Genomic DNA, 8525 nt, shown 5'->3' on the forward strand with positions numbered 1-8525 from the left:
TTCTGAGGCAAAATGACTAGTTTCCTTGGAGAGGAAGCCTGGACGCAGTTGACAGAATAGTTTGCTCCAGGCTCTGCTCCAGATAGACAAAATGGACTTGGACTGCAGCAAGTTTAACTCCCGCAGCCCATGACAGTTGTCTGATGTTATTCCAATAGACTTTGTGTCCTCAAATTCCCTACGTACTGTCATGGCACACCACAAGCAGACAATACATATTTTGAATTAGTAAATCACAAATGCTTAATAATAAGCTCTCAGGGCCATACGGGGCCAGAGGAGACCTGGGCCAAGCACTATCCCAAATTTGGACACGTTGCCCTAAAGAGAGTAGTTACTCCTGAGCAATGTGGACAGGAGTCATCTTGCACGACTTGGCCTGGGGTCAGAGACTACCCTTGGGGCAGCTGCCCTGGTAGCATAGACATGGCTCCAGAGAAGCCAGGGCAGACACCGGAACTCCCAACAGAAGGACTTTGCTTCCAGGCTTATGGATGGAATTTGAACTATTCACACCAATAGATGCCACCCCTCACCATCAGCTTTTACTTGGGAGACTCAGACAGCCCCTCCAGCCCTTCTCCTCAGAGGCCGGTTGAAGTATTCTCTCAAAATAGATAATGAGGGAATAATTTTATTTTCCTAGTTGCTTAAGGAGAGTCTTAGAAGAGTTAATCCAGGGATCAAAGGTCTTTGTTAGCAGAGAGTCTTTTGAATCCCATGTGTGGCGGTCACAAAAATAACACAGAAACTGTACAGATCTGAAAATGACAGCCAGGATAGAAATCAAATCAGCCATTACCTTCTAATGGAATTTAGTGTCTTTTAAATGTTTGGGTCAAGTTTGATTTCACTGGTTTATGTAATTTGTTGTGGGATTTAGCCAGCTGCTGAATCTTTTCATGCAAGTAAAACTTTCCAAAAGGGCCTTAAACTCCAGTGATGAGTACAGTTATTTGTATGTCAACTGCAGCTTCTATTTATAGGATGATGAAAATATCCCCCAATCAGTAACTCTCTAAGAGACAGGCATTTCATAAAAATAGATTATAAAAAACAAACAAAAAAGCAGGCATGTTTTATGTTAACAAAAACACTGATATTCCAAACTCTCCTTGTAACCCTTATATTTAAAACATTGGTAAATTCAGATAGTAAACCCATTCAGACACAAACACACCAACTTTACATAGGATAAGGAATGAGGGTATTCAGGGAAATGAAATATTAATATATCCTATGGTGAATGAACACAAAAACAAGTGGAGGTTTTTAATGACTCACATAAAATTAAATTAACCGCTTTCTGTGATACCCAGTAGGGCTTGCATGAAGGCACTTACCAGAGGTGTATGTGCTTTTAAAGGGTGTTGATTTAAGACCTGATTTGTTTGAAGGTTGACTTGAAAGAATTTCAAAGGATGTAGCTTAATTAAAAATATTCCAAACTTTGCATTCCTCGCAAAACCTTTTGACCTCTCACGACATTTAATGCTTCAAGGTGAGGAGCTGACTGACTGCTTCTCACTTCACCAAAGGCACTCCTGATCCTTCCCCCCATGCAACAACCGCCATTAATTGTTGATAGGTGCTCATTACACCAACCTAAAACAAGCGTCTAGAGAAGTGTCAGGTTAGTATGTTGCAGGCACCTACTGCACCGGGGTTTTGTGATGATGCACACATTTTTCCAGCTGTGCATCAAACATGGCTCATCCTTTCAAAGATCCTAAGGACAGAGCACACACGCGAAGGTCTGCGCGTCGCAGCCATCACTGTCTGGCATTCCCACCGATGGAGGAATCAAATGGAGCTATCCATTAACAGGCCAGAGAGGAGGGACTCCTCCGAACGCCGCTGCCTCCTGTGATGGATGGCCTGCTGTCAACCCCTCCGAGAGGGCCTCACCACGCAGGCTGTTTGCATTCAGTCAACACTTTGCTTTTATAGGCCTGTGGAGCCAAAGATTGCTAGACTTTTGAACCCCAGGCTAACTTCTGTCTGGCTACAGCCTCATTTTCTGGAGCCAAAATCTTTTTTAACAACTACACAATAACAAGTAATTAGGGTAAAGTCTGCTAATCTTCTCCTTTGGGCCTGGAGGTTGTGTATTCAGAATCCGTTGGGGTGAAGGTAGAATTACTGCCATCAAAGCCTGAGGTTACTTTGTAAAAGGGGTTGAACTCTGGGTCAAGGAAATGTTAACTGGACAAAGAGAGATCAGGGCAGATAGATAGTGTTAAAATTAAAACTGTCCTACTGAGATAATGCAGAATTGACTGCTTTTGCTCTGGGAACTAGCTGAATGCAAGACATGAAGGGAAGGCTAGAGCATTTCTTTCAAAAGGTGAAAGTAGAGTTAGCAATAAAGGATCTATTGACTTACTTTCATTTGGGAATTTATTTTTAGACTCTTTACTCAGTAAGACAAAAGTAAAAGTCCTTATTTTTTTATGTCACCTTGTATTTGGGCCACCCTGTTTCCTAAAGCTGTTTGATTTACTAAATTAAATAAGCTATTACTTAAATATCTTCTCTCTCTCTGTCTCCCAACAGTCCCAGCGCAAAATTCATTAGAAATGGAGAAGTTTCTGCTCTTGACTTCAGAGTCCTGGGAACAAACGGGACTTGCTGGGTGGCCGGAAGGATAAACAATCCCAGACTCACACATACAGTGGTGGAACTCACACACTCACCACAAGAGAGTGGTGTCCGTGCAGTGTCCTGGGTATAGCACGAGGCTGGGTTTTGTGCCTTTGCTGCTTGCACATAGAATAGGTCAAGGAGACATTCCAGTTTTTGAAGGGATTAGAGCCCAACCGCTGAAAATCTTTACAAACACGTAAAATAAGATCACAGATTTTGCCTGGAAATCCATCACAGGCCAGGGCAGTCCTCATTCCACAGCATGGAGTCGCTCCAAAATTTAATTCCGCTCGCTGCCGTCAAGGATAACAAATACGCCGCTACCCCCTCGCCGGTATCAAAGCTGACAGCTCCGACAGGCTCGGCGGCACTTTGTTCTCCCTCGTCGCTGCGAGCAGGCCTTGGCCGGCTGCTGCCAGTGGATTTTGAGTCCCTATATGGGAGCGGAAGAGTGGAAATGTCGAGGCCAGCTATTCCCCGTGCCAGGTCCTGCTGGGCTCTGCCACGGCACCCTGGCCACCTCCCTCACTTTCGGGAATGCTTCGGCTGACACAGGCAAGTGGTATCTTTGGGAATCCTCAGCCTGTGATGGCAATTAGCACAGCAGTGGAATTACCTCGCAGTTCAATTCTCAGGGCAAAGATGCATTTAATGATGCTGCAATTGCCAGCTGGATTAAGCTGAGCACAGTAAAGCATATATGGCTTTCTGCTTCCAAGCTGAATTGTCAGAAGGATCCTCTTGTGGGTCCTCTGCAAAGTTGAAGGCTCCCAGAGTAGCTGGAACCAGTACCATCATGGCAGAAAAAGTGTTTTGTACAAGCCTAATGGCAGCAAGAACAACTCTCAGCTCTGTGGTGGGACACTGGAGAGCACAGGGATAGACATCTCTAGCCCCATATCTTCCTCCCAAGGAGGTGGCACCCTAGAGCTCTTCTCTGGGCTGTGGGCAGAAGGAGACTTTTCCACTCTCTCAGGAAAAAAGGCAATAGCCAGTCTTCTTTAGCTCCCTGTCATTTTGTCAGCATTTCCCAAGGGTTTTAGGAACCCCAGGCTGGCATTACATTCATGAAAATGTAAACTTTCTCCATACATGAGCTAAATGAAACAGGTCTCATTAGTAATAGCTTTCTTTTGTGATGTGAAGGTCTTGAATATATTTTCTTTTAATTATATCAGAGTAAAATAAATTAGTGGTGATGACTAATCACAGACATAAAGCGTTTTTTTTTTCTTTTGAAGCATTCTTCTGACACGGAGATAGAAAATGACAAGCGCATTTTTATGTTAATTATGGCCATGTGAATTATCCTGGATAGATGGCACAACAACCATGCTAAAATCCACCACAGCGCAGGGTGCCTACTTTTTTGAAACCTAGCACAGGAGCAGTGTCCATGGTACAACAGAGGTTGGGATATGTTTCTTCAAGGATCAGATGAGAAGTAACTGCTCTCTGCTGCACTAGCAGCAACACAATATCTGGTTAACTTCTGTCTGGTTTAAATGCCTCACAGGTTAAACTAACCAGTGTAACCGTACTGTGAAGCAATTCTGTTGTGTGAACATAACAAATTGGTCTTTAAGTCAGATACCTCTCAGACTGAAATGCAAACTCCCATTTCAAATGCCTCCATCCATACTATTTTTCTGTTTTAACTCTGCAAAATGGCATTTTGTGGCTGTCATTGAAAACTGCCGATCAAAAACACCAGCCAATAATTATTCATTTAGGACGGCTTTTGGTTTTAGAATACCATCTATAAGCATGTGTGGCTGTTACACAAAGGTTTGTTCAAAATTAGAAGAAAAAATAGACAGAAAATGATTCTGCAGGATAAAAGCCTTCTTCCTTGAGGAACTTGTGGTTTTGCACGTGAGTGTTACCCTTTTGGGCAGATAGCAAGCCAGTTTAGAGATCTTGCAGGCTTGTTTCCTTTAGGAAAGATATCAAGTGTGTGAGTCTAGTGTGCCCTCTGGTACCATCCCATTTTAATTCTTGAAGATTTTCTCCATGAACCCATCAGGAGGAAGTTTCCTTGCTCAGAACCCCTCCAGCCTGTCTTTCCAATTAATTTTATGGCCAGACACTGGGGCCATAGTTGAATTTTACAGCTAAGCCAATCTCAGCTCAAGCTAATGCCAAAAGATTCAGTTCTGTCCATCCCTCTATCATCACTAATTGCATCCTCCAATGCCCAACACTGCGCTATGTCTAATGTTTTTCTGATGTCATGGTGTGCTACATCAGAACTAGATCACCAAAAGAAATATTGGTAAATTTTGCAAAGTTTTGCAGACAGGAAAGTGCTTTTGACAGCAAAGGAAGAAGCAAGAGGACACAACTGAAAACTAGAAGAAGGATAAAGGGAATAGACTGGCTTTTCAGAGGCATCTGATCATCTGATTGACTGGCCTAGCATCAGAATGTATCCTGCACCCTGACTGTCTGGTCCATCTCAATGTGATGACCATGACTGCTTCCCTTATAGTCTGGTGACTTTTTTTCTTTTCTGTACAAATAACAGCTTGCTCATTATACTCTTGTTCTTGCACGCACAGACCAAGTAGTTTAGTACTGCTCAAGCTTTGTCATGCACTCCTTGCCTTGGGCCATAACCCTTGTCTGCTTCCTACCATCTTTGTATAAAAGAACATTTATTAAACTCTCTGGTACTGGGTCCGAAAGAAGCAAACCGACTGCCTTTAGCCAGGTCTGTGATTACTAACAGATCAAAGACCTGCCTGACAACAACTGTCACTTCTAGGCAGACACACAAGATACAAAAACAGCTAGAAACTTCTACAGGGAATGAATCAATCATCATCATCACCACAGGTAGAAGGCACAAGGAACAGAATCATTTGACATTCACTTTGGAACAATACAGGTCCCTTTCTGTGTTTCTTGAATAACAGTAACTCACATTTACAAGAATACATTAGAAAGTATATTTTTCCTTCCCCCCCCCAGCCAAGTAATGGCACTCACACGCACAGCTCCCGGGCCTGATTCATCATCGTATTACTTCAGCTTTATTTCAGGAACTCCATTTATAATGCTGCAACAACATGAACTATGAGTCCTCTCTGTGATGCTCTCAAAAGCAAAAGGGTAGGATGGACTTTTAAGCGGCTTGTGACTTAGGACTTTGTTGCCCAAGTTCCCTGTTTGATGCTCCTTGTGGAACCAGCTCCCCAGGGTGTGAGGGCTCTGTACTTCTGAACAAACTGCTTCTTACTCCCTTATGCTGCGTAGCCAATACACAAGGGCATTTAGCTCATTAGTTAATTCAGAAAATTCTAGTAATGTGAGAAATTGCCCTGCCCAAGAATTTCTGGCTTCTTCAATCATTAGTCGATATTATCAATTATTATGCAGCCTTCAGGGTGCAATGCACTTTCACAGCCAAAAGAATGCCCCAGTGTCTGATTTTGCCAATAGTTAAGCATGTGAATAACTTTACTGACAGGAATAAGCTCATTGAACTCTGTAATAAGACTCATCAATCCAAGGATGTAGGTAAGAACTGTCATTTGGGAATATAGCAACATGCACATTATTTAAGTCAAGCTACACACTGTACCAGGCTGTGCAGGTCTGAGGAAAAAAGGAAATTTTCTTTTGACCTCAGATAATAATCATATTTATTATTAACATCACAGTAACATCCCATAGCTCTAACCAGCTCTCATTAGCCAAAGTACTCTATAAACATAGTAGATGATTAAATACCTGCCAAAGGAAGCTTACATACACCTTGAAGCATAAAAAATGAGAATCCTGTTAATTTTATTTCACCATAATCAATAGAGTCTTTTGAAACCTTAATGCTGTAATAACAAATTGAGGGCTTGAGTACGATCTCTGCTACTCTTGTGTAAAGCCATAAGAATGCCATTCATTTAGACCTCGTCAGGGAGGTTGAAATATGTATTGCTGGCATGAAGAAAAAACACTATTAGAAGAGTATTATTAAGGTTGCAAATGTCAAGCACTTTGAAGCTCACAGGAGGAACTTGTGCACCTAGCTGCCGCTTGAGACACCTCAAAGCATACAAAGCTTAGCTGCCAGTGAATCCCAGAAACAGCTACATTTTCTCATCTCTTGCCTTTCCAGCATCATCACCACGGTACTCCGCTTTCTCTCTGACGTGAGAGACGCTGACGTGCGTTTTCTCTTCTGCCTAACACCAAAACTGTTCTTAGATGACTGATTTCATCCATATTTTGCCCAGGGAAAACAGGACTGTAAAGAGTATTTACATTGCACAGTGCAGAGACACTCAAGATGTCTGTGATCGGTACTGCTCAGGTACAGAAACAGTATAGCTGTGCAGTCAAATTTACCCATTTTGGGGCAGACTTAGGGCACAATCCTCTACCTCACTGACACGACATCACACATCCCCTCCCTCACCCCAGGGTGCTGTGCCGTCGCTGCTCGGTGCAGCTGGCAGCTCAACACCGGGAGCTGGCTCAGCTAAATTTTATCGCTGCTAACTTATAAAGAAAGTTCAAGATGCAGTTGCTTGGCATGTGCAAATCACCATCTTCCAAATGCTCAAATCTTTGGCAACAGGAGCTTTTCAGGGAAGCAGCGCCAGGCACATTCCCGACACACCCTGCCAGATTTCGTGTCCCTTCCTCCAGGCACAGAGTGCCGAAGATGTTTGAGGAAACAGTAACAGATTTTGTTACACAGACAAAAAACAAGGCATTTTCTGCAGAAAAAAGGGCCAAGCCTTTTAGGATGACATTTTCAGAGGGATATTAATTTCTTTTCATCTTTATAGATCAGCCTGAGGCATTTGTATTCAAGTCCAAACAAAGTCTAGCAAAGCTGTAAACATCTGAAAAGTCCTCTTTCAAGAGGAAGCATTGGTTCACCTTAATAATAGACATTGTCTACTGTCTGCTCTGACAGTAATTTGCAAATATAAAAAAGCTTTTGTTCACATACAGTATCCTGCAAAATTTCACTTAAAACAAAAAACCTGGGTGAGGGATTTTAAAGGTGTGTGTGAAAGACTGATTTGTTGTTCCTTTTTTGTATTCTGAGAAATCAGGCACATTTTGTCTTTATTTATAACCAAAACATCCTGCACAGAGTCTGAGCGTTACTCAGTTCCTAATGCTTAAATCGAATATCAGCTCAGTGCTGGGCTTCAGCATGGGCTGAATTTCAGTCCAGATGAGAAGTGCTGTGCTACATTTCTTCACAGAGAGCAGGGTTGGCCTAGAAACCCCTCAAACAAATGAATGTGGCAGAAATACCGACACAGAAAATGCAATTTAGATCACTGATAGCACAGGAAATCCTAATCAATCAAGCAATAGCTGAAGTCTCACTGATCCTGATTTCTTTTTTTTACATGTTAGTAGGTCCCCAGGACACTAAGATTATAATTTTTTAAAATAAGGAGAAAAGTTCTCTCCCACCACATTGAGACATTTCGACTTTCTAGCTCTGTGTCTAGTTCACAATCTTATCATATTACTGTATGCAGGGAAAAAGGATCTACAAAAATCACTAATGTCCCTAATGGTCTCTATATAGAGGCCGATAATGTCTTCAAGAGTGTTACAACCACCAGTCTGTGCTGGGATTCTCCACTGGTAGTCTCTGCTGCTATGCTCATTTATGTCATTTGAGTGTCCAATTTAGCAACTGAACAGATAATGTGTTTTCACAAATACTAAATACTAGTGCTTCCAGTCTGTTTTTTCAAGGACATAATTTCCCAGCAAAGGGAAAAAACGCCACCTTTAAACTATAAAGAACTTTTGCCCTGAGTAAACCAAGTGTCAGCCATCAATCTGTTTTTCAGATGGCTTCACTTGCAGATGGGAATTTGTTTCCTACAGAGTTGAGGTCA

Source organism: Phaethon lepturus, unplaced genomic scaffold (genome assembly GCF_000687285.1).
Source record: "Phaethon lepturus isolate BGI_N335 unplaced genomic scaffold, ASM68728v1 scaffold12717, whole genome shotgun sequence".
Taxonomy (NCBI): domain Eukaryota; kingdom Metazoa; phylum Chordata; class Aves; order Phaethontiformes; family Phaethontidae; genus Phaethon; species Phaethon lepturus.